This window comes from Triticum urartu, chromosome 4A (genome assembly GCF_056163025.1).
Source record: "Triticum urartu cultivar PI428250 chromosome 4A, HENAU_Tu73, whole genome shotgun sequence".
In the NCBI taxonomy this organism is placed as follows: domain Eukaryota; kingdom Viridiplantae; phylum Streptophyta; class Magnoliopsida; order Poales; family Poaceae; genus Triticum; species Triticum urartu.
The window spans coordinates 597,270,710-597,297,913 of NC_141876.1; the positions used below are offsets into that span (position 1 = coordinate 597,270,710).

Sequence of the window (27,204 nt, forward strand, 5' to 3'; positions counted from 1 at the left end):
TCTTTTGGGTAATGCTCAAAAAACAAAATACGGTGCTAATCCTATCCATACAGGTAAAGCGCGTCGACATGGCATCGTGTATGGCTGACATTGCACTGACATGTTGTAGGGCCCATTTATAGCTACAGAAGTGAATTACTTGAGTACTATATATGACCCTATGACTAGTGGGGCCGCCTATCGGTAAGTAATTAGTAAGAAAATTAACATAAAAATATACAAGATGGGCGACCTAATGATTGGGAAATACCTGCGCTCATCATTCCACTAAACATGTTTTAAGAGAATATAACCCCCTCATGCTTAATGTATGTGAACCGAAAACTCCTGTATACATAAATGGGTTGCAGCCTGTGCCCATTTTGCGCACATTATTTTGTAATGTAAAAAGTATGTCAATAATAATCATAATAATAAAAACTAGATTTGAATATTTGTGTGTTATATAATCCGTGTGCACACAAAATAAATATATAGAGGTTTGTAATAAAATATCTTACTTAAAAATGTTTCTGTAATTTTAAGAAATATTAAATTATTATTCGAAAATACTATTTTAAATATAATCCATGACTGTTTCATTGTTTTTATAAATAACAAAATTTAAAATATATGTTCTAAACAATAATTATTTTCTAAAAATAGTATTTTCTAAATAATAAGTTAATATTTCTATATATTACAGGATTATTTTTTAATAATTTGTTTTATTTTATAGGGCATACCTCTATATATTTACTTTGTGTGGCATGAGTACTTTCTTATAACACATGAGTATTTGAATCGTACTTTTATTATTATGATTATTATTTACGTATTATTTACTTAAAAAAATAACGTGTGCAATATGGGCTGCTGGCTGCACCCCGTTTCAGGACACAGGAGTTTCTTATATTATGCTTAAGGGGCCTAGTTTGACGTGAAAACTTGTTCTATTTGGTGCCTAGCGCAAGCAGCGTGCAAGCATCAGGCTGCTGGTTCGATCCCTGTTTCTGTAATTTTCATTTTATTTTTGCTAAGGTACTGACAGGAGGGCCCACTAGTCATAGAGACGTTTACCAAAGTAATTACGTTTCGTAATTATAAGTGGGCCCCACGCCATGTCTGTGCCACATCAATCATATACGGTGTCACCTCGACGCACTTTACGTCTACGGATGTGATTAGCACCGTGTTTGTACGTTCTTGTCAAGTTTTAGAACCAGTTCAATGTATTTTTCAAATTCAGGCACTAAACTGAACATCCATAACAAGTTGAAGCATCACATATGTATTTACCTCGTTTGACATCACCGAGTAAAACTGTCAGCGAGGTAGATCATGGGAGCCGGATTGACCGCGCGACGCGATGCCCCCAGCTGAGCGGGTAGCCTAGTAAACTCGATAACTACATATTTCAAAACCGAGCGAAGTTGTAGTTAGGAAGTGATCAGTGTTGCCGGGGTGTTGGAAAGACTCAAGTAGTACACAATAGGAAAGTTTAGCAATTGAATCGGCCTGCGTACCATGTTATTCGTGTCCTTATTTTCCCTTCGCTCAAAAGAGTTTGTCTCTCAAATAAATGTATCTAGCATCAAGTTAGTATATACGTACTTCCTCTGTTTTTAAATATTTATATTTTTAGAGATTTCAAATGAACTATCAAATACGGATGTATATATATACATATTTTAGAGTATATACGTACTTCCTCATTTTGCTTTATATGTAGTCACTTGTTGAAATCTTTAAAAAGACAAATATTTAGAAACGGAGGGAGTATTATGTTAGGAATCAATAAGATTAGAAAATAGAAAGAAGTATATTTTTCGTCCCTCAACTCTTTTGAGAATATAAAAATGGCCCCTTAACTATAGAACCAGCAAAATTTGGTCCCTTAATTATTCAAACCGGATAAATTTAATCCCTCATACCATTTTGACTTTTTTTTTTCTAATGTGGAGTGATTTTGACTAAAACTAGATACATTGTACAGGCTGGGCCGTAATATAAACTCTTTTGAGGCTGCACTTGGCCGGGTTTATATACTGCCCTGTAGCACGCTCATATGAGTGTAGCACTTCGCACACTTTAGTTGCTTGTTCCTCGACTGCTTTAAAAAACAACAGTATATCATCTGCAAATAACAAATGAGAGATGCCCGGTGCTCTACGACAAACTCTCAATGGAGTTAAGTCTCCTTTCATCTCACCCTCCTTTAACAACGCAGAGAGACCGTCAGCCACAAAGAGAAACAAAAACGGGGAGAGAGGATCACCTTGCCGAAGTCCACATGACGGTGCGAACGAGTCTAAGAGGGTTCATATTATGGCCTTGTTCCTCTGCGGGTTGTGTTTTCCAAAGAGCAAGGCTGAGCAGTGAGCGGTGGTCAGGCGGAGTTACAGACGGTGTCGTCTTCTTAGGTGAAGTGGTTTTTGATGATTGTAAGAAGGTGTAGTAAGTACTTAGTTGTTGCGGATGGCTTGTTCTGGTCGGAGGCAAATGGTATTCTGTTTTTATGAGGCTGTAGGAACTAGAAGACAATATCTTTGATTAGGGAAGGAGATATTCGCAACTACTGACGGTTTCATTACGGGGCAGCTCATGGTCTTCCTGTCGATCTACTATTCAGCTTTGTATATATTCTTTCATAGCTAAACAGGTGGAAGATTCATCCAATCTGGTTATGTCATGGACTCAAAAGATATCTGAATTTGACATCTTTGACTTATATACCACAGTTTCTAAAGCGCGCCATACTTTCTTGTCTCGGTGTAAATACCAGTCCAAAGCAATACTGATCCATCAATGAATCAAAGTACGACGTGAGCGCATCATAGTTAGTAGCAAGATTGATAAATAATCATGGTCACCTCGAGCAAGACTATGAGATTCCACGAATTAACACTAAACATTTTTTTAGGATACACTAATACTAAAAACAATACTGATATATAGCTCATGACACGCTTTGTGCAGATACATAGTACTACTACGTACATGCAACGTAACAGGGCAACTACTAAGTTGCATCATTTCTGCACAGATGCACGCATTATGAATATGAAAGTATTAGTTCTTCAGCAAGACTTGTACAGCTGGAATATGAAAGTCAGTGTGGATTAGGAGAGCAGGTGTCTTTCTGCACCTAAGTCAAACATTATCTCTACAAGTTGTCTTCTTTTTTAGAGTAGGATGATGAAGGTTTCTTGCGGACAAAGGGCACCACTATGTTAAATAACTTGGTCATCATTGTTTCTTGTGGGCAAAGCGCAAGACTATGTCTCTGCAAGACATTAGTCAGGATGATCACTGCTTTTCTCATTAAGATGACACATTTGTTAGGATGATTGAGGCTTTGCTCATTTAGACAATGCGTTGACGAAGGATTACTCTATGTGGTTTATGTAATACAAAATCGCAATTCTTACCAGTAGGTGACTTTGAAAACAAATGTACGCACTAGCACACGTCAGTCATTTTACCCCCCGCCCCCTCCCTTCTCTTCCATGCCCACCGAACTTGCTCGCAGGAGATTGGTGTGTTGATGACATCACCCATAGTTAGAATAACAAACTGTTTCAACCGCGATGTCAAAAGAATCACACACCGTTGGAAACTAGCTATTGTGTGTTCTGTCATGCAAACGCTTTATCCAGAAGAACCGTATAGGATGAGGGCGTACATCATATATCGTTGGGTAAGAAGAATTGTGTGCAATTTCATTGCCACGATTATTCAGACCCGATCATGTCGATGTGTGTTCTATCGTAAACGGGCCGAAAAACATAAGTGATGGTTTATAAAGACATGTGCGATGCCACATTTTCAACCATGCGCAATGACCCAATCTATGTAGTGAGTAGTGATATTCAAGCTCCATGCACTCATATATAAACCACTAACCACATAACACCTTTATTCTTCCTTGTACAAGACCGTAATATATTAGAGCACCACCGTAGGATTTACAATATGAATAGCTTAAACATATTGGAAAACATGCATGCACCAGATTAAACAAATAAAAATAAAGCACACTACATGTAGTTGCTAATTTATGTACGGCACATTGACACTGCTGCTCCGGCAGCGCCGCTCATTGGACAACGGCTGAGCAAACTCGGCTAACTGCTCCGTATTGGTGCCCCCGGCAGGCACCTTCACATTTCGGCCAGTCTCCAGGTCCACCCGGGATACCTTAGTCCCGAGAAGCTCATTCCCAATCTCCACCAGTTTATCCAAGTTAGCTTAGGAGCAGTCGTTAAATGAGGCCGCGCTTCCACTCAGTTGATCTTGGAGAAGATGGAGTCCCTGCACGAGCGTCCAAATCAGAATGATGATCTGTTGCGAAAATAACATAGCACGAGTATATTTGTTTACCCTCTAATTCTTCCTCCAAGTCTGTGGTGCAGCTTACAATGCGTATATGAGACTAGAAGGTAGGGACATATTTATACTCATATTCTTGAAAATTCAAATCCGTATCCAGATAGAATTCAGTTAGACTCCTAATCGAATTAACCAACCACGATCATAACTGATTATTTTCCGAGTCAAATTCCTTCTTATCCCTAAGCACATATATGTGAGATATATGCCACGTTTAAATAATATATGATTCCTATTTAAACGTGTAGACTTATCAATCTACAAAGCTGAACCTGTAAATAGCCTAGCCAATTCCAAACATATACTGTGCCCAGGCAAAATAATTCCAGCGTACATATACACATGGTATTCCAGTATAGTTTGTACCCAGCTCATTGAGTAAATTTCCTCAAGTTCAATTGCAAATATTTGTACCAATCATTCATACACCAATTCCGTATGATTTCATTCATCAACCAAATAAATGTAGTATATAATGTTTTGGAAGACACCAAAAATTCCTACATGTCCCACTTGTCTGAAAAACATTCAATCAAAAATCCTAAGGCCCATGTTCCTGACATGTTTGCAAAACAATTCCTGACTAAGAGGTTTAGTCAGTGGATCTGCCAACATATCAGTACCAGGCAAAAATGCAAGCCGAACAGTTTTCAGCCTATTTATTACATCTCTAATATAATGGTACTTTCCCTCAATATGTCTAGCCCTGCTATGAAACTTGGGATCCTTGGAAAGTTTAATCGCAGCTTGATTATCACAATAAACAGTGACCGGATCAGACGCATTTTCAACTATCTCTAGAGAAACCAGAACGTTCCTCAACCAAACGCCATCTTTTACAGCTTCAATCGCAGCAATGTACTCTGCTTCCATAGAAGACTGCGCCACAGAAGTTTGTTTCTTGCTCTTCCAAGAGATAGCACCTCCAGCCAAAGTAAATAGACAACCTGACGTCGACTTCCTTTCATCAAGGTCTCCCTGCCAGTCAGCATCAGTATATCCCTGCAGCTGAAGATTATCACCATTAAAGCAAAGAGAAAAGTCCATCGTTCCTTTTATATATCGCATAGCATATTTTATTTGCTTCCAATGAGCTTCTCCAGGATTTTTTTTGAAATTTGCTCAACATTCCAACAGTGTGACACAAATCTGGTCTAGTAAATAACATTGCATACATAAGAGACCCCAGAGCAGAAGCATAAGGTATATTTTTCATTTCCCTTATTTCCTTAGGAGTTTTAGGACATTGTTCCTCACTAAGTTTAGTTCCCTTTATCATTGGTACATTTGCAGGTTTGCAATCTTCCATAGAAAATCGTTTCAAAACAGTTTTGAGATAAGCCTTTTGAGACAACCCCAAAACTTTCCTTTTCCGATCCCTATGTATTTCCACCCCCAAAACATAAGAGGCTTCCCCCAAATCTTTCATATCAAAAGTGGATGATAACCAAGATTTCACTTCCATTAAGGTTCCCTCATGGTTTGAAGCAATTAAAATGTCATCGACATACAAAGATAATAATGCATAGTTTCCTCCCACTATTTTGAAATAAATACAGTGGTCTCCTTCCATCATAGAGAAACCATATGATGTGATTGCAGCATCAAATAAGGTATTCCATTGCCTAGAAGCCTGCCTCAAACCATAGATTGATCTTTTTAACTTACATACTTTATTCCGATTTCCTTTTTCCACAAAACCATCTGGTTGTGTCATATAGATTTCCTCTTTTAAATAACCATTTAAAAAAGCAGATTTGACATCCATTTGATGGAGATCAAGATCAAAATAAGCAGTTAAGGCACATAAGATGCGAATAGAAGTGAACTTTGCAACAGGAGAAAATGTTTCCACAAAGTCTACTCCTTCCTTTTGTGTATATCCCTTAGCAACTAATCGAGCTTTATATTTTTCCACGCCTCCTGAAGCATTGAGTTTCCTTTTGAATATCCATTTAGATCCTATGGCCTGGCGGTTTTGGGGTAAATCAATAAGTTCCCAAACACCATTTCTTTCCATGGAGTTTAGTTCTTCCCGCATAGCTTCCAACCATAGTCCAGATTCCTCACAATCAATTGCTTGTTTGTAAGATTTAGGTTCTTCCTCTAAAGACACTTTAGAGTGTACTTCCCCTAGAAACACAAAATAATCATCTAAATAAGATGGTGTCTGTGTGTTCCTCCCACTTCTTCTAGGCATACTAGTTGAGGGAGTTTCTTCCATATTTATGTCAGGGATTTGGCTTGAAAGATTACCGGTAGAGTCATTTACTACTTCCTCGGATTCTTCTTCTATCAATTCCACTCTAGCCCTCTTAGCACGACGAGGAGTGTCCTGATCTAAAAACATAGCATCTCTGCTTTCCAATAACTTCTTATTGTTGGGATCATAAAACCTATAACCATTGGAACCAGTAGAATATCCAACAAAGATTCCTGGAGTGGTCTTAGGTTGCAGTTTGGTACAGTTCTGGCTCGGGATTTTAATTTGAGCATTGCAACCCCAAACAGCCAAGTGCCTCAATGTTGGTTTCCTCCCTTTCCAAAGCTCGTAGGGAGTGACCTTTATTGATTTTGAGGGTGTGTGATTTAACAAATATACTGCAGTATGTAGTGCTTCCCCCAAAACTTAAAGGTAAATCAGAGTAAGCCATCATGGATCGGACCATATCCATCAACGTCCTATTTCTTCTTTCTGCTACACCATTTTGTTGTGGTGTGTAGGGTAATGTATAGTGGTGTACTATGCCATGTTCTTTACAGAATTCATCCAAAATTCCGGATGTGTACTCTCCTCCTCTATCGGTCCTAAGGACTTTAATTTTCCCATTTAATTGGTTTTCCACTTCAGCCTTGAAAGTTTTGAACATGTCAAAACCCTCAGACTTGTGTTTAAGGAGGTAGACATAACCGTATCAGGAGAAGTCATCAATGAATGTGATAAAATACACCTTCTGTCCTATCGTGGGTGTTGTCATTTCCCCACAAATATCTGAATGAATTATGGCTAAGGGCTCACTAGATCTTTCGGCTTTAGGAAAGGGAGCTCTAGTCATTTTTCCCATGATGCAGGCTTCACAAATTCCATAATCTTCCCATTTAAAATTCAGAATTCTAGAACTAATCAATCTTTTAATCCTGTTCTTTGATATATGTCCTAGCCTTAAATGCCATAGGTAGGATTCGGAACAATTGTCATTTCCGGCTATATTCCTCACAATGGAGTGGTTTTCAGCAACTAAACTGTCCATAGCATCAATATCGGAAATATCTTCAATATAATAGAGGCCTTCTACACGGTTCCCTGATTGTATTAATTTTCCTTTTAGCAATATTTTAACCTTCCCATTGCCAAAGTTAACATCAAAGCCTGCAGATTCTAGTCTAGATACCGATATGAGATTTTTCCTCATATCTGGAGCAAATACAGTATTCTTAAGGAGCAATATTCCTCCACTTGGGAGTTTTAGATTATAGTCCCCAATTCCTACTATATCTGCATTTGATGTTGTTCCTAGATAAATAAATCTAGTTCCCTTTTGTATTGGTTTAAATGAACAGAAAGAATTCCTATCTCTTGCAATGTGTGAGGCGGAGCCAGAATCAACCACCCAACTATTTGACAAGGAAGTTGTAAATAGAGATTCTGAAAATACAAAAACATGTGACATACCATCAGGTGAAGAATTTCCCCTTCTATTATCCCGATGCTTGGACTAGTTGTTGTTATACTTCTTATCATCTGGCTTCCTCTTCTTAGTGCACTCAGATCTGAAGTGTCCTTGTTCACCACAATTATGGCAATTAAATTTCCTCTTGTCAACCTTCTGATTTGAGTTTCTTCCATTGTAATCATTCCTATCACGCTTCTGATTTATTTTATCCCTCAAATCTGTCCCATATTTCCTCTTTTGCCAATTCCTCTTGCTTGAAGACTTGTCCTCACCAAGGCGTAGTTCATCATGTTGAGACCTTCTTTCTTTCCCTTGTGTGGACTTCCTGTCTTCTTCCATGAGTAGATGATGCCTAAGCGTTCTCATGTTCAGCACCCGCTCAGTATGACAAAAGGATATTTTGAATTGTTCCCAAGAGTTTGACAAAGAGTTAAGAGCAACCATGAATTGAACTTCTTCAGGGAAAGGGTAATCTGCATTCTTCAGTTTCTCTACTAACACACATAACTTATTTAGATGAGCACTAACAGTAGTTGTTTCTGTCATCTTCGCGGTCAAAAATTGATTCACCAAGCTGAGAACTTTAATAAGTGAAACTTCCCCAAAGTCCTTTTCCAATCTCCTCATTATTTTACGAGCTGATTCCTCTGGTTCATACTCTCCAGCTAGAGAATCAGACATGGATCCGAGCATAAATACTCTAGCCTTTTTGTTGTCCTTAGTCCACTGAGTAATTTCCTCACGGTAGTTTTCCTTTTCCTCATCTTCAGCCTCGTCAGATGGTTGGATAGGCTTAGATTGAGTAATGATATAATCAATATTGTCAGCAGTGAGGAGAAACATAATCTTTCTCTTCCAGACAGTAAAATTCGAACCATCCAATTTACAGGACCTTAGCAACTCAGCAAACACACTGTTGGAGGCCATTGGGAAGGGTGATTACCGTTGAGAAATTTCAGAAATTAATCTATAGCAGCAGCAACCACAAATCAGGCCGTGACCTTCAGATTCCGAGTATCCAACAGCAGCTCGTGTGGCTTGGTGAGGCAGCGGACTTGGAGCAGCAGCGACCCCAGCAGGTCGGCGGTCTCGGCTTGTTGAGGGCGAGATGGCGAGGCGGACTCACAACGGAGACGGCTAGGCGGCGGCCGCGTCGGGGACGGCGAGGCGGCGGCCACGTCGGGGACGGCGAGGCGGCAATGGAGACGGCGAGGCGGCGGCCGCGTTGGGGACGGCGAGGCGGCAGTGGAGACGGCGAGGCGGCGGCCGCGTCGGGGATGGCTAGATCGGGTGAGGCAGCGGTTTTCCAGATGGAGCGAGCTGCTCGTTTCCGTATATTGGGAGGAGTTCGTGCGGAAGCGGTTTTCAGGAAATAATTGCAAGAGGATGACGTCCTTTTCCCTACCTCAAAAAAGAGATTTTGTTACGGCCGTCAAAACTCTTTGCAATCTGTTCCGATGTCAATGTTGCGAAAATAACATAGCACGAGTATATTTGTCTACCCTCTAATTCTTCCGCCAAGTCCGTGATGCAGCTCACAATGCGTATATGAGGCTAGAGGGTATGGACATATTTATACTCATATTTCTGAAAATTCAAATCCGTATCTGGATAGAATTCAGTTAGACTCCTAATCAAATTAACCAACCACGATCATAACCGATTATTTTCCGAGTCAAATTCCTTCTTATCCCTAAGCACATATATGTGAGGTCCAGAAAAATTAGAAACAAAACGTCTACTCTACCGCATTGAAGTCTATAGCGCTGTATTTTCACGAAAGTATAATTCTTACCATCAGGATACGATCCTTTCTTTTGAACTAAACGTCTCTACGATGGGTCCAGGTTCTATGTCCAATCCCAAATCAAGGATCAAGCACGATTTGGGGAGGGATTTTTCTCTATTGTAACAAGGAAGAATTATCTACTCCATCCGACTAGTTCCAGGTTCGAGTCCCGGGCAACCCATATAGAAAAGACCCATCAAAGTTTTTCACTTTGACTCACTTCATTTACAAATACAAAATTATTGGTTTGGCAATTTCTCATTTTATTATGTTCAACTTTATGTTCCTATTTAAACGTGTAGACTTATCAATCTACAGAGCTGAACCTGTAAATAGCCTAGCCAATTCCAAACATATACTGTGCCCAGGCAAAATAATTCCAGCGTACATATACACACGTATTCCAGTATAGTTTGTACCCAGCTCCTTGAGTAAATTTCCTCAAGTTCAATTGCAAATATTTGTACCAATCATTCATACACCAATTCCGTATGATTTCATTCATCAACCAAATAAATGTAGTATATAATGTTTTGGAAGACACCAAAAATTCCTACATGATCAACATATCCATAGGCATGCATGCATGTTGAGTTAGTTAGTTGCTTGCTTTCATGGGAAGGTTTTTGGCCACTCGCCGATGTAGAACTTCGCGAGATCCTTGTTGCATCCTACGGAACCAATGTGCACGTTGACTTCCGGAGGGATGCCATTGGGTTCTACAAATGTTGCACAGAAAAGGGACTATGACCTCTGCGTTCCATGTGTGGTTGCACATAGACGAGGCGAGATCATCCGTCACTATAGCTCATTGCACACGAAAGATTTGAAGAACCACTGGGGTATGTCGACAGAGATATATAACTACATCAAGGACCATGCCCAACTCAGAGAGATGTTCGCTCTTCTCCTGAGATGGTATCGATCCTTCTACAGCAGCAATCCCAAGTACCAACACTACAGCCCCTATCACCGACAACACAACCGGTGTTGAAGGACCAAGAGAAGGCGTTAAAGTCCTAGACGTCACCTTGTAGAAACTTGATAGTGCGATTGAATTATCCTTTGACTTACCACATATTTGTGTTTTCTTTCACTTGTGTTTTCTGTCGTGGATAGTTATAACTTGTGTTTTCTTCATGTTCTCGTGAATGACTATCATTTTTTATTATTTCTTTGCAAAAGGATGACTATCAAATTAATTCAGATGAAATGTCTACAAAATCTACAAACTGTGGCTTCCTGGTGATTCTAACTTGTAAAGGTAGCAAGTGCTCAGTGGCAACAAGCTAAATATGCATCTACATTTTTTATTCACCCATAACTGTGGGTAGAAATTGTGACAATGTGTATTAGTCTTTTTAGAATATCTATGACTTCTCTAGTACCATAATTCCCAAGCCATGCCATCTTATCTTGACTCCGGGTATATATATACCAGTTCGACGCAAACCATATAGAGTTCATAAGTAGCTTTCCATGATTCCATCAGCGAATCAAAGTATGATGTGAGCGTATTATGGTTAGTAACAAGAGTGATTAATTAGTTATGGTCACCTTCAGCAAGACAACTAGATTCCACGGGATAATAGTAAACATATTATTGGTAGCCCATGACGGGCTTCGTGCAGAGACATAACGTGCCAGGCAACTACTAACTGACATCATATGTGTATGGAAGCACGTATTGATGATTCCTCCAACGCGGCCTGTACAGCTGGAATATGAAAATTGATTCGGATTAGGATAGCAGGTGTCCTTAGCTCTGAATGCAAGTCAAACCAATACAAGAGACAAACCTGATCTCTGCTCGTTGTATTTATTTATTTTAAAAAGGATGATGGAGACATGGAGGTTTCTTGTGGGCAAAGGACGTGACAATGAGAAGTTCCTTGTGCTCGAATCATCATGTTTTTTTGTGGGCAAAGTGCACGACTATGCCTCTGCAAGACATTTGTCAGGATTTTTCTTCTTTTTATTTTTTTCAAAAAAGAGGTTGGAACATCCGGCCTCTGCATTATTGTGATGCACACATCCATCTATATTAAACTTGATCTAAGGCAATGAAACATATGTCAGGATGATCAAGGCTTCTCTCATTCAAAAAATGCTTCGAATAAGGGTTTACTCATGTAGTTTTATGTAATACCAAATCACAACTATTAGAGTAAGTGACTTTGAAAACAAGTCTGGTAGTGATATACCAGCTCCATGCACTCATATATATAAACCACATATCGACACCTTAATTCTTCGTTGTACAACGCTATACTCCCTCCCTCCGTTTCAAAATATAATGTTAGTCTTCAAAAAAAGTTAACCTTTCTATGTCTGACTATGTTTATAGAAAGATATCAACATCTACATCAGTAAGTCACGGAGAATTTGGATAGATCGACCTAATACCTGATTTGTTGCATTTACCTGTCATATAAAATCACAATTATTATTAGTAAGTGACTTTGAAAGCAAACACAGTAGCAATAATAATTCCATGCATTCATATGAACCAGATTACAACGCCTTCAACAAATCTTCTGTAATATGCACAAAACTATATTATAGCACCACCGTACAGTAGGATTTACTATATGAACATATAAAACATAATGGAAAAAACATGCATGCATATACATGCACCAAATTAGATGAAAAAAAATGAAACACACTAGGTCTGTGTAGTTGCTAGTTCATTGTGACGGCGACGCCTCTCATGGGAGAGCTGCTTTGCAAACTTGGCTAGTTGCTCTGCGTTGGTGCCCTCACCAGGTACCTCCACATTCTGGCCTGTCTCTAGGTCCACCTGAGATACCTTCTTCCCGAGAAGCTCATTCCCAATCTCCACCAGCTTATCCAAGTTAGCTTTGGAGCGGTCGTCGATCGAGCCTGCGCTTCCGCTCAGTTGATCATACTGCATTTGCATGTACAACAACCATTCATTAATTACCGTAGCATATAATTGTTGTGTATATCAATTGATGCAGAGGCTGGGGGTACTCTCTTTAAATTACCACAATAGGCCACTCATTGTTATGTTTTCTTTTTTGGGTATAATAGGTAGGTGGGTAGGTACCTGGATACGCAGGTATTGATGGGAGGAGCCGAGGGCGGCGGAGAGGATGGAGAGGTGGATGTCGACCATGTCGCCGCTAGCCGCGTTGAACATGTCAAGGATCGGGACGGTGCCGCCCTTGAGGATCCAGTTCAGGATGCCCCACTTGGCGGTGTCCTTAGCACTATACTTGCCTTTCGGATTTGAAGACGTCCCGCAGCCGATGGAGATGACCATGTATGACTTCCCGAGCAAGTCACCGTTCCCAGCCACGATGATGTCCTCTGCCACATGGCTCATCGCGCATAGCGTCTACAGTAGTCATGCACGTGAGATATCGAGTCAGTTGGGCCTGCAAGACAACCAATTGAGTTGTGTGTACTGGTGAACTTAAGTAGTTACAGGGTTGTTGGCGGCCACGCCGCCGTCGATGAGGTTGAAGGCCCTGGTGCCGCCCTTGCCGTCTTCGGTCTCAAAGAATGCGCCGGGAAGAAGGTGGGTGCGGCGGAGGTGCCGATGGCGATGTCTGACAAGAGTGCGTTCTTCGCTGGCTGGTTCTTCAGCTGATCAATCATGAATGCACATATGATTGTTCGTTACGAGGTACATAGGTAGTACCATACCATGCATGCATCACATGGGTACCTGGAAGCTGGAGAAGATGGTGGGTTGCAGGTGAGCGATATCAAAGGCCGGGATCACCACGCTGGTGAGAGCCCCGTCTAGCTTCGTGTCGCCGAGGTGCCGATGGAGCAAGGATTGGAGGTACTTGCCGTTGTACTTGGGCCCGGTCAACATCCCGAGAGCTGTGCCGATCTTGGAGAAGATTGAGTCCCTACACCTTGGCAATTAACTCTCCAAGAATAGATGAAATCACGATGTCGTAAACTAAGGAAGTGATGATCGATCCATATGCTGGTATGTGTATAGTGATATACATATGAATGCATTCTTAGTTAGTTAGTTGCATGCGTACTTCTGTGGGAAGATTTTGGGCGACTCGTCGATGTAGAACTTTGCTAGATCCTTGGCATCGAACAGCGGCCGTCCATCCTTGTCCGGTGCCGTGAGCATCACCGTCAAGAGGCCCCCGGTGCTGGTGCCGGCGACCACGTCGAAGTAATCCGCGATCCTAACATCTGGCCCGTCCAGTTTCTACAGGCAACACATTACACATGCAGTGATATATGGCAAGATCGATTGATGAACATACGTACAAGTATGTTACCTGGAGCTCCTTCTCAAGGAAGGCGAGGACGGTGGCCGGGATGATCCCTCTCACGCCGCCGCCATCAATGCTCAGGATGGTCACCAGCTTATTCACCGTGTCACCTGCAGAAGAACTACTACTTGCCATTGATTTGGAGTTTGGTAACACGTGCGGCCCAAGCTAGCTACGAAAACTCAAGAAGAGAATGTGGCAAACTAAGGATTTAGCTAGAAAGAACAAACTTGTTCTATATATAGACAGGTCTGGAGCAACCCAATAAATTAACTACTACCTCCGTCTTGGTTTATTAGTTCTCTATGTAATCTGTGCTAAATTTTGACCAAAAATTTAACTGATAAAATGTTAGTGCATGTCAACAAAAATTATATCGTTGGATTCGCATTTGAACATAGTTTTCAATGATACAATTTTTGTGACATGCATGAACATTTTATCAGTTAAATTTATGGTCAAAATTTGACACGGATTATAATGAGGACCAATAAACCAGAACATAGGTAGTAAGAAGCAAAACATTAACTCGTTCCCTCAAATACAGGGTGTAATTGCAAAGTCAGACATCAAAAAGGACAGAACACAACTAATGCTAATATTATATAGTATGACCCCACTGGTTCATTGTGCCCAAAAACAATCACAAAGTCAGATCCCCTTCTCTCTCTCTCCAATCCTTTTTAATGTAATCAATTCTTATAGTTGTGTGTTTTGTATCAACTAGGTACTAGATACCAAGAACAAATAAAATATTTCTTTTCCCAAAAAAGAGTCATATTTTTTTTTAGAAAAGGAGGATGTGACCCCTGGCCTCTGCATCTGGAAGATGCATGCGGCCATTTTATTGATTATTTTCGAGGACCTTACAAAGTAATACAACAATATGTCTGAATCCGCCATCTTGGCAACATCTGCCGCTACTCCAATTCATATGATGAAGGGGTGCAAGCTTGGCCAAATACCCAGACCTCTCACCTAAGCCTAACATCTAAAGGCGGAGGCCCCAACCGAGCCACATACCGGGTCCGGGGCACAAACCGGTCCGACGCACTCACATGTGTCGTCGCCGCCATCTTCCACTGGTCCATCTTCAGAGCAGATTGAGCTGCCAACCTTGGCAGGTGCCTCCACCATCGACATCACCATGACGCCAAACGACGACCTCCACCTACGCGAGTTCATCTCCAAGCAACGGTCGCGGATCCATGCTAGGATAGGGCCGCACCACCACCGTCGCCCACCACCCACAAGCGTCACCCAACCCCAAGGTTCCTAAAGCGGCGCCTACAAGTGTTGGGGAACGTAGTAATTTCAAAAAATTTCCTACGTACACGCAAGATCATGGTGATGCACAGCAACGAGAGGGGAGAGTGTTGTCTACGTACCAACGCAGACCGACTGCGGAAGCGATCACACAACGTAGAGGAAGTAGTCGTACGTTTTCCCGATCCGACCGATCCAAGCACCGTTACTCCGGCACCTCCGAGTTCTTAGCACATGTACAGCTCGATGACGCTCCCCGGGCTCCGATCCAGCAAAGCTTCGGGGATGAGTTTCGTCAGCACAACGGCGTGGTGACGATGATGATGTTCTACCGACGCAGGGCTTCGCCTAAGCACTACAACGATATGATCGAGGTGGAATATGGTGGCAGGGGGCACCGCACACGGCTAAGGAACGATCTCAAGGATCAACTTGTGTGTCTAGAGGTGCCCCCTGCCTCCGTATATAAAGGAGCCAAGGGGGAGGGGGCCGCCGGCCAGGAGGAGGGCGCAGGAGGAGTCCTACTCCTACCGGGAGTAGGACTCCCCCCCCAATCCTAGTTGGACTAGGATTCCCCAAGGGGGAAAGAGGGAGAGGGGGGCCGGCCACCTCTCCTAGTCCTAATAGGACTAGGGGAGGGGGGAGGCGCGCGGCCACGTTGGGCTGCCCCTTTCTCCTTTCCACTAAAGCCCATTAAGGCCCATATGGCTCCCCGGGGGTTCCGGTAACCTCCCGATACTCCGGTAAAATCCCGATTTCACCCGGAACACTTCCGATATCCAAATATAGGCTTCCAATATATCAATCTTTATGTCTCGACCATTTCGAGACTCCTCATCATGTCCGTGATCACATCCGGGACTCCGAACTAACTTCGGTACATCAAAATGCATAAACTCATAATAACTGTCATCGTAACGTTAAGCGTGCGGACCCTACGGTTCGAGAACAATGTAGACATGACTGAGACACATCTCCGGTCAATAACCAATAGCGGGACCTGGATGCCCATATTGGCTCCTACATATTCTACGAAGATCTTTATCGGTCAGACCGCATAACAACATACGTTGTTCCCTTTGTCATCGGTATGTTACTTGCCCGAGATTCGATCGTCGGTATCCAATACCTAGTTCAATCTCGTTACCGGCAAGTCTCTTTACTCGTTCCGTAATACATCATTCCGCAACTAACTCATTAGTTGCAAGGCTTATGTGATGTGCATTACCGAGAGGGCCCAGAGATACCTCTCCGACAATCGGAGTGACAAATCCCAATCTCGAAATACGCCAACCCAACATCTACCTTTGGAGACACCTGTAGAGCTCCTTTATAATCACCCAGTTACGTTGTGACGTTTGGTAGCACATAAAGTGTTCCTCCGGTAAATGGGAGTTGCATAATCTCATAGTCATAGGAACATGTATAAGTCATGAAGAAAGCAATAGCAACATACTAAACGATCGGGTGCTAAGCTAATGGAATGGGTCATGTCAATCAGATCATTCAACTAATGATGTGACCTCGTTAATCAAATAACAACTCTTTGTTCATGGTCAGGAAACATAACCATCTTTGATTAACGAGCTAGTCAAGTAGAGGCATACTAGTGACACTCTGTTTGTCTATGTATTCACACATGTATTATGTTTCCGGTTAATACAATTCTAGCATGAATAATAAACATTTATCATGATACATGTGTGAATACATAGACAAACAGAGTGTCACTAGTATGCCTCTACTTGACTAATTTATCATGATATATGGAAATAAATAATAACTTTATTATTGCCTTTAGGGCATATTTCCTTCAGTCTCCCACTTGCACTAGAGTCAATAATCTAGTTCACATCGCCATGTGATTTAACAGCAATAGTTCAGATCACCATGTGATTAACACCCATAGTTCACATCGTCATGTGACCAACACTCAAAGGGTTTACTAGAGTCCGTAATCTAGTTCACATATCTATGTGATTAACACCCAAAGAGTACTAAGGTGTGATTATGTTTTGCTTGTGAGATAATTTTAGTCAACGGGTCTGTCACATTCAGATCCGTAAGTATTTTGCAAGTTCTATGTCTACAATGCTCTACACGGAGCTACTCTAGCTAATTGCTCCCACTTTCAATATGTATCCAGATTGAGACTTAGAATCATCTGGATCAGTGTCATCGACGTAACCCTTTACGACGAACCTTTTGTCACGTCCATAATCGAGAAACATATCCTTATTTCACTAAGGATAATTCTGACCGCTGTCCAGTGATCTACTCCTAGATCACTATTGTACTCCCTTGCCAAATCAGTGCAGGGAATACAATAGATCTGGTATACAGCATGACATACTTTATAGAACCTATGGCCAAGGCATAGGGAATGACTTTCATTCTCTTTCTATCTTCTGCCGTGGTCAGGCTTTGAGTCTTACTCAACTTCACGCCTTGTAATACAGGCAAGAACTCTTTCTTTGACTGCTCCATTTTGAACTACTTTAAAATCTTGTCAAGGTATGTACTCATTGAAAAAACACTTATCAAGCGTCTTGATCTATCTCTATAGATCTTGGAGCTCAATATGTAAGCAGCTTCACCGAAGTCTTTCTTTGAAAAACTCCTTTTAAACACTCCTTTATGCTTTACAGAATAATTCTACATTATTTCTGATCAACAATATGTCATTCACATATACTTATCAGAAATGTTGTAGTGCTCCCACTCACTTTCTTGTAAATACAGACTTCACCGCAAGTCTGTATAAAACTATATGCTTTGACCAACTCATCAAAGCGTATATTCCAACTCCGAGATGCTTGCACCAGTCCACAGATGGATCGCTGGAGCTTGCACATTTTGTTAGCACCTTTCGGATTGACAAAACCTTCTGGTTGCATCATATACAACTCTTCTTTAATAACTCCATTAAGGAATGCAGTTTTGTTTATTCATTTGCCAGATTTCATAAATTGCGGCAATTACTAACATGATTCGGACAGACTCTAGCATAGATACGAGTGAGAAACTCTCATCGTAGTCAACACCTTGAACTTGTCGAAAACCTTTTGCGACAATTCTAGCTTTGTAGATAGTAACACTACTATCAGCGTCCGCCTTCCTCTTGAAGATCCATTTATTCTCAACTGCTTGCTGATCATCGGGCAAGTCAACCAAAGTCCAAACTTTGTTCTCATACATGGATCATATCTCAGATTTCATGGCCTCAAACCATTTCACGGAATCTGGGCTCATCATCGCTTCCTCATAGTTCGCAAGTTCGTCATGGTCTAGTAACATGACTTCCAGAACAGGATTACCGTACCACTCTGGTGCGGATCTCACTCAGGTTTACCTACGAGATTCGGTAGTAACTTGATCTGAAGTTACATGATCATCATCATTAGCTTCCTCACTAATTGGTGTAGTAGTCACAAGAACAGGTTTTTGTGATGAACTACTTTCCAATAAGGGAGAAGGTACAATTACCTTATCAAGTTTTCTACTTTCCTCCCACTCACTTCTTTCGAGAGAAACTTCTTCTCTAGAAAGGACCCATTCTTAGCAACAAATATCTTGCCTTCGGATATGTGATAGAAGGTGTACCCAACAGTCTTCTTTGGGTATCCTATGAAGACACATTTCTCCGATTTGGGTTCGAGCTTATCAGGTTGAAACTTTTTCACATAAGCATCGCAGCCCCAGACTTTAAGAAACGACAACTTTGGTTTCTTGCCAAACCACAGTTCATAAGGCGTCGTCTCAACGGATTTTGATGGTGCCCTATTTAACGTGAATGCAGCTGTCTCTAATGCATAACCCCAAAACGATAGTGGTAGATCGGTAAGATACATCATAAATCGCACTATATCTAATAAAGTACGGTTATGACGTTCGGACACACCATTACACTATGGTGTTCCAGGTGGCGTGAGTAGTGAAACTATTTCACATTGTTTTAATTGAAGGCCAAACTCGTAACTCAAATATTTTACCTCTGCGATCATATCGTAGAAACTTTTATTTTCTTGTCACGATGATTTTCCACTTCACTCTGAAATTCTTTGAACTGTTCAAATGTTTCAGACTTATGTTTCATCAAGTAGATATCCCCATATCTGCTCAAATCATCTGTGAAGGTCAGAAAATAATGATACCTGCTGCAAGCCTTAATATTCATCGGACCACATACATCAGTATGTATGATTTCCAACAAATCTGTTGCTTGCTTCATTGTTCCGGAGAACGGCGTTTTAGTCATCTTGCCCATAAGGCATGGTTCGCAAGCATCAAGTGATTCCAAAAGCCCATCAGCATGGAGTTTCTTCATGCGCTTTACACCAATATGACTTAAACGGCAGTGCCACAAATAAGTTGCACTATCATTATTAACTTTGCATCTTTTGGTTTCAATATTATGAATATGTGTATCACTACGATCGAGATCCAATGAACTTGTTTCATTGGGTGTATGACCATCGAAGGTTTTATTCATGTAAACAGAACAACTATTATTCTCTGACTTTAATGAATAACCATATTGCAATAAACATGATCAAATCATATTCATGCTCAACGCAAACACCAAATAACACTTATTTAGGTTCAACACTAATCCCGAAATTATAGGGAGTGTGCGATGATGATCATATCAATCTTGGAACCACTTCCAACACACATCGTCACTTCACCCTTAACTAGTCTCTGTTTATTCTGCAACTCCCGTTTTGAGTTACTAATCTTAGCAACTGAACTAGTATCAAATACTGAGGGGTTTCTATAAACACTAGTAAAGTACACATCAATAACATGTATATCAAATATACTTATGTTCACTTTGCCATCCTTCTTATCTGCCAATCACTTGGGGTAGTTCCGCTTCCAGTGACCAGTTCCTTTGCAGTAGAAGCACTTAGTCTCAGGCTTAGGATCAGACTTGGGCTTCTTCACTTGAGCAGCAACTTGCTTGCTGTTCTTTTTGAAGTTCCCCTTCTTCCCTCTGCCCTTTTCTTGAAACTAGTGGTCTTGTCTACCATCAACACTTGATGTTTTTATTGATTTCTACCTTCATCGATTTCATCATCATGAAAAGCTCGGGAGTCGTTTTCGTCATCCCTTGCATACTATAGTTCATCACAAAGTTCTACTAACTTGGTCATGATGACTAGAGAATTATGTCAATCACTATCTTATCTGGAAGATAAACTCCCACTTGATTCAAGCGATTGTAGTACCCAGACAATCTGAGCACAAGCTCACTAGTTGAGAGATTCTCCTCCATCTTTTAGCTATAGAACTTGTTGGAGACTTCATATCTCTCAACTCGGGTATTTGCTTGAAATATTAACTTCAACTCCTGGATCATCTCATATGGTCCATGACGTTCAAAACGTCTTTGAAGTCCCGATTCTAAGCCATTAAGCATGGTGCACTAAACTATCAAGTAGTCATCATATTGAGCTATCCAAACGTTCATAACGTCTGCATCTGCTCCTGCAATAGGTCCGTCACCTAGCGGTGCATCAAGGACATAATTCTTCTATGCAGCAATGAGGATAAACCTCAGATCACGGATCCAATCCGCATCATTGCTACTAACATCTTTCAACACAATTTTCTCTAGGAACATATCAAAATAAACACAGGGAAGCAACAATGCGAGCTATTGATCTACAACATAATTTGCAAAATACTACCAGGACTAAGTTCATGATAAATTTAAGTTCAATTAATCATATTACTTAAGAACTCCCACTTAGATAGACATCCCTCTAATCCTCTAAGTGATCACGTGATCCAAATCAACTAAACCATAACCGATCATCACGTGAGATAGAGTAGTTTTCAATGGTGAACATCGTTATGTTGATCATATCTACTATATGATTCACGCTCGACCTTTCGGTCTCCGTGTTCCGAGGCCATATCTGCATATGCTAGGCTTGTCAAGTTTAACCTGAGTATTCTGCGTGTGCAAAACTGGCTTGCACCCGTTGTAGATGGACGTAGAGCTTATCACACCCGATCATCACGTGGTGTCTGGGCACGACGAACTTTGGCAACAGTGCATACTCAGGGAGAACACTTCTTGATAATTTAGTGAGAGATCATCTTATAATGCTACCGTCAATCAAAGCAAGATAAGATGCATAAAAAGATAAACATCACGTGCAATCAATATAAGTGATATGATATGGCCATCATCATCTTGTGCTTGTGATCTCCATCTCCGAAGCACCGTCATGATCACCATCGTCACCGGCGCGACACCTTGATCTCCATCTTAGCATTGTTGTCGTCTCGCCAATCTTATGCTTCAACGACTATCGCTACCGCTTAGTGATAAAGTAAAGCATTACATCGCGATTGCATTGCATACAATAAAGCAACAACCATATGGCTCCTGCCAGTTGCCGATAACTCGGTTACAAAACATGATCATCTCATACAATAAAGTTCTGCATCATGCCTTGACCATATCACATCACAACATGCCCTGCAAAAACAAGTTAGACGTCCTCTACTTTGTTGTTGCATGTTTTACGTGACTGCTACGGGCTTAAGCAAGAACCAATCTCACCTACGCATCAAAACCACAACGATAGTTTGTCAAATAGACTCCGTTTTAACTTTCACAAGGACCGGGAGTAGCCACCCTCGGTTCAACTAAAATTGGAGAGACAGTCGCCCGCAAGCCACCTATGTGCAAAGCACGTCGGGGGAACCGGTCTCACGTAAGCGTACGCGTAATGTTGGTCCGGATCATCTCGTCCAACAATACCGCCGAACCAAAGTATGACATGCTGGTAGGCAGTATGACTTATATCGCCCACAACTCACTTGTGTTCTATTCGTGCATATAACATCAAACCATAAAACCTAGGCTCTGATACCACTGTTGGGAAACGTAGTAATTTCAAAAAAATTCCTACGTACACGCAAGATCATGGTGATGCACAGCAACGAGAGGGGAGAGTGTTGTCTACGTACCAACGCAGACCGACTGCGGAAGCGATCACACAACGTAGAGGAAGTAGTCGTACGTTTTCCCGATCCGACCGATCCAAGCACCGTTACTCCGACACCTCCGAGTTCTTAGCACACGTACAACTCGATGACGCTCCCCGGGCTCCGATCCAGCAAAGCTTCGGGGATGAGTTTCGTTAGCACAATGGCGTGGTGATGATGATGATGTTCTACCGACGCAGGGCTTCGCCTAAGCACTACAACGATATGATCGAGGTGGAATATGGTGGCAGGGGGCACCGCACACGGCTAAGGAACGATCTCAAGGATCAACTTGTGTGTCTAGAGGTGCCCCCTGCCTCCGTATATAAAGGAGCCAAGGGGGAGGGGGCCGCCGGCCAGGAGGAGGGCGCAGGAGGAGTCCTACTCCTACCGGGAGTAGGACTCCCCCCCCCCAATCCTAGTTGGACTAGGATTCCCCAAGGGGGAAAGAGGGAGAGGGGGGCCGGCCACCTCCCCTAGTCCTAATAGGACTAGGGGAGGGGGGAGGCGCGCGGCCACGTTGGGCTGCCCCTTTCTCCTTTCCACTAAAGCCCATTAAGGCACATATGGCTCCCGGGGGGTTCCGGTAACCTCCCGGTACTCCGGTAAAATCCCGATTTCACCCGGAACACTTCCGATATCCAAATATAGGCTTCCAATATATCAATCTTTATGTCTCGACCATTTCGAGACTCCTCGTCATGTCTGTGATCACATCCGGGACTCCGAGCTAACTTCGGTACATCAAAATGCATAAACTCATAATAATTGTCATCGTAACGTTAAGCGTGCGGACCCTACGGTTCGAGAACAATGTAGACATGACTGAGACACATCTCCGGTCAATAACCAATAGCGGGACCTGGATGCCCATATTGGCTCCTACATATTCTACGAAGATCTTTATCGGTCAGACCGCATAACAACATACGTTGTTCCCTTTGTCATCGGTATGTTACTTGCCCGAGATTCGATCGTCGGTATCCAATACCTAGTTCAATCTCGTTACCGGCAAGTCTCTTTACTCGTTCCGTAATACATCATTCCACAACTAACTCATTAGTTGCAATGCTTGCAAGGCTTATGTGATGTGCATTACCGAGAGGGCCCAGAGATACCTCTCCGACAATCGGAGTGACAAATCCCAATCTCGAAATACGCCAACCCAACATCTACCTTTGGAGACACCTGTAGAGCTCCTTTATAATCACCCAGTTACGTTGTGACGTTTGGTAGCACACAAAGTGTTCCTTCGGTAAATGGGAGTTGCATAATCTCATAGTCATAGGAACATGTATAAGTCATGAAGAAAGCAATAGCAACATACTAAACGATCGGGTGCTAAGCTAATGGAATGGGTCATGTCAATCAGATCATTCAACTAATGATGTGACCTCGTTAATCAAATAACAACTCTTTGTTCATGGTCAGGAAACATAACCATCTTTGATTAACGAGCTAGTCAAGTAGAGGCATACTAGTGACACTCTGTTTGTCTATGTATTCACACATGTATTATGTTTCCGGTTAATACAATTCTAGCATGAATAATAAACATTTATCATGATATAAGGAAATAAATAATAACTTTATTATTGCCTCTAGGGCATATTTCCTTCATCAAGAAGGGAACAGCGCCGTGAGCGCCGTCGCCGCCCAACAAAGTTAGGGCTTTCGCTCGGGAGACCTAGGGGAAGTGGAAGTGAGGGGACCAGTCCATACCGACGCCTCCAAGGAGGGGAAGGGCGCCCTCAAGCGTCGCCGTCGACGCGGCCGGCCATGGCCGACCAGAGATTTTGCCCGAACTAGATCCCCGCCACCACCAGTGCCTCCTATACAGAACCGGCGACCCAAGTAAGCATGGCCCGATGAGGCTGGCCGGCAAGCCGAATAGGGGAGGAGGGGAGGCGCGAGATCGTGTGCACCGGCCACCGCAGAAACCGCCGCCAACCGCCAACGACCACCAGATCCCGCCACCCGCGCGGTCGGGACGTCAGATCCACCGCCCGCACGGCTGCTACCTGGCCGTGCCTTGCCAATGGAGTCATCGCTCCAGATCCGGGGTTCCTCACGCAGAGGCAGGGCTACCGAGCCCCCGCCGCCACCATCCTTGGCGCCCCGGGCTTGCCCGGCGGTTGCCTCAGGCGGCGGCGAGGAAGGAAGAGGAGGAGGGGTGGCTAGGAAGGAGGAGGGGGGCGGCTAGGGTTGGAAGGGAGGAGGAGGAGTGGCGGCTAGCATTTGGGCAGGCAAAAAAAAGAGTCACATAGTAATTATTTTCTTTGTATGTACTTGTGCGCGCACGAGCCTCGTTTAGAACAGGAGGAGATTATGTTGATGGTTGCTCAATGGATTTTGTCAAACTATTTACTTTCTGTGAGAAAGATTTTTTTTCTAACTATTAATACTGGTACATGCACAAGTATTTCAATTTGTTGTATGAAAAATGCTAAAATATATAATTTGATTGCATTTGCATGCCATTTTGAGAAACATGGGCGCTTCACAGTTCGTAGTCCAAGGCTCCATGCAACTGCAAGCACCCCTTTCAAATTCATGGCACGAGGCCATAATTGGCTGGATAAGATGCCTCAACAAATGAAGGTGTTTTTTCGGAAGTTGGCAGGTGGTTCCTTTCAACTGCTGGTAGCTTGATAATAAATCAACAATTTGTCTAATTCATATCTAGATGTTTTTAAAAAATGTCATATCTAAGCTCCAATATATATATATATATATATATATATATATATATATATATATATATATATATAATGCAACAACGAAAAACAAAAAAATAAAACAAAGAAAATAGACCACAAACAGAATGGACATCAGTTTAGATATGACATAACTATGTCATATCTAGATGTGTTTTAGAAAGACCCATAAACCAACGCCGAGTCAAGCCCCGAATACATGTGTATGTATCTTAGTATCAGAGGGATGTGCAGACGACGTTAAGAATAGAATACGAGCCTTCCGCTATTAAGAGTTTTCAACCTGATTAGTACTCAGGCTCGTGTGTGCATGTTGCATGATAGAAATTCTGAATGTTTAAAAAAGGCGTAGCAATGTTTAATCTCACCTTGTTGAGCCAAGGAGGTGGCTAGCAACTTAACAACAACTCTAGCAGAGTGGCTATATCTTTTTTTTAGGGAAACAACAGTACTCTGCTGCGTATTTTTATTCATTTTCAAATAAATAGCACAGCAAAATGTTCATAAAAGAGCAAAAGGAAACTATACAGAAGAAAAGAAAACTAGCAAAGCTAGCACTAGCAGAAGAATTGAAAAACAACAAAAACAAGTGGACATTTCATACATGGTAGGAGCAACAGCTGTTGGGTTCAAATAAAAGCTTTCACCCAGTCTTCTAGTCCATGGTATATTTTCCTCCTTGCTCTGAAAGTGAGCCACTTGATTTCTTCCTTGAATCTCTTTCTGCATGCAAATTCTTTACCCATATGACATTTTTACTAGAACATTCAGTCTAGCAAATTCGTTACCCGACACCCCATCGCTCTAATATTTTAAGCACGCTGCGAAAACTTCCTTGTAGCCTCCATATAGTGCTCCCTTCATCCACCATTTTTTTACGGCACAGACCTTTCAGGATGCCCACACCCTTCCGCCGCCACCCAAATCACCTCATAGCTATGGTTTGTTGTAATCTCTAGTCCCTGAACTGCCGCCATTTTGCACCACTCGCCGCCACTGACCCATTCAAGGCCCTATCACACCTTGTCACAGCCACGTGCCTGCTTCCCGTCGTTCGGCTGACCATTGCCATGGCTGCACCATGAGAGTTTGGATGCGGGCAAGTCTATGCCGATGTTCCTCCCTTCCCTGGCTTGCTGAGAAAGTCGGCGTCATGAGCTGACCGTTCACAACTCCATCTTCCACATCGGCTGTGCCACATTTCGCCTGCCAGATCTCAACGTGTTCGATGACTTGCCCCAATGTATGGTTGCCCCTAATCTGTCCATGTTTACCCGGCAAAACATGAAAAACCACCGGGCCATGCATGCATACCAGTTACTCGATGCACCGGTGGATACACTTCAAATCCAGAAATCACGCATGTTGGTTACTAGCCAATCTGACGATCGGCTTGTTATCTGATCGGATGGCCATGGACTGGTCTGATAGGAGGCGATGCATCAGTAGTCTGATGCTTAGTGTTTTCCTTTTTTTTAATTCTTGGTATTGTACCTATCCAGTTGATACAAACACAAAGGAGTACTATTATAAAAAAAATCTGTCAAGGACGTAGATTTCTCATAAAATTAGAAAATCATCTACATTGGTGATCACAACTACTACCTCTATCTAGATTTATTAGTAGTCTTCATCATAGTTTAGGTCAAAGTTTGACCGTATATTTGACTAGCAAAGTGTTAATGCACGTCGCTGAACATTATATTGTTGAGTTCGTATTTAATTTTAAGTTTAAATGATATTATTTTTGCTACATCTAATTATATTTTATTAGTTAAAATCATGATTAAAATATGACACAAAATACGAGGGAACTAGCAAATCATGAGGAAGTAAATATAAGATAAGAATGCCGACACATCTTCAATTACATTATATTAAAAATGATAGGAGAGAGAGAAAGGATCTGAATTTGTAATATTCTTTCGTGCACAAGGAACTAGTGGGGTCATACTATACTATTAGGAATTTGGGATTAGCTGGTTTTGTCCTTTTTGACCTCTGACTTTGTGATTAAGACCTGCAGTTGAGGGAGCCAACTAATGGTGTTGCTTCTTGATAATTAGTTTATGTGAACGTTGTCTATATATATAACAAGTTTGTCCTTT

The 27,204-nt window shown here is 41.9% G+C and overlaps 1 pseudogene across 1 annotated transcript; it reads right to left on the bottom strand.

The window, feature by feature from the left end:
• Positions 1 to 12,312: 12,312 nt before the first annotated feature.
• LOC125539274 (patatin-like protein 2) lies at positions 12,313 to 14,323 on the bottom strand (annotated as a pseudogene). Its single transcript, XR_015602191.1, has 6 exons — positions 14,115 to 14,323; positions 13,863 to 14,041; positions 13,532 to 13,721; positions 13,289 to 13,449; positions 12,908 to 13,198; positions 12,313 to 12,745 (listed from the first exon to the last, which is right to left on the bottom strand). The product of XR_015602191.1 is annotated as a patatin-like protein 2 (transcript).
• Positions 14,324 to 27,204: the final 12,881 nt, after the last annotated feature.